Consider the following 1,038-nt stretch of genomic DNA (forward strand, 5'->3'; position numbering starts at 1 on the left):
CTTCTGATTCATTGTCGAGTCCTACTACTTGATCTCAAGGATACAAGGATCTCTGATTAATCATTCAACTCTACTGTGTGAAGAAAGGATACTTTGGTCTATTGTTGAATTGTGATACTTGCATCGATTCTGAGAATAATATTTATGAGTACCTTACTTCCTTAAATTTTGCTAGGCTGTAAGTGATATCGTGTAATAAAGCGGTCAATAAAAATGTTTAATAAATTCACCTAAACGTTTCACAAGTTCACTTTATAATAATAGAATTTCTGTCTAATCGCTCTTCATTATTTGAAAATAATAAAATTCAATCTAAAGATGAGAATGAAACGGATAATGTACATGCAAGAATCAAATTTTTAATTTTATTAAAAACTTCAAGTTGTAAAATACTTTTTGAACTCTCTCGATAACGTCATTTTTGTTCAAATTAGTCTGTTAAATTTTATCTGTTTTTCAGAATAAAGGAAATCAAAAATTATTTTCATATACAACAATCGCTAAAAAAAGAATAGTGAGCTAAAAGTTTCTTTTTCTAAATTTATCGTACATTTAATAAAAATTATTATTCGAAGGAAGAATTACCGAAAGACGACATCTTGAAAATTGTGCAGTCGGCATTTCTCAATGTTGCAAGATTTTCTGCTAAACGATATTTAGCAATTTACGCTGCTCCAACATGTTTATTAAACGGTTCAATGTATTAAGAAATAGTAATCGCGCGCTTAGTAACGTCACGTCAGATGGATCAGACTTCTACTGGGCCGACAAATTTTCCGTTTTCTACCACGACTATGGCTACATCTAATGGACCGGAACTGTACTACCAGGCATAGACTATTTACCGGTGCCTCACTTTCTGGACGGATGTGCCAATTGGCTGCCGGATAGAGGATTTCTAGTGTCCCCAATGTTTTCTCTAGACACCCTAGAAATTCTCTATCCGATAGCCAATCGGCACATCCGACAAGTTCGGCCGACATACATATAGATCGTGTTCCCATTTACTGTTAAGATAAAAATAGTCTTAAGAAAATG

Source organism: Dinoponera quadriceps, unplaced genomic scaffold (genome assembly GCF_001313825.1).
Source record: "Dinoponera quadriceps isolate SergipeBrazil2010 unplaced genomic scaffold, ASM131382v1 scaffold6118, whole genome shotgun sequence".
Classification (NCBI taxonomy): Eukaryota; Metazoa; Arthropoda; class Insecta; order Hymenoptera; family Formicidae; genus Dinoponera; species Dinoponera quadriceps.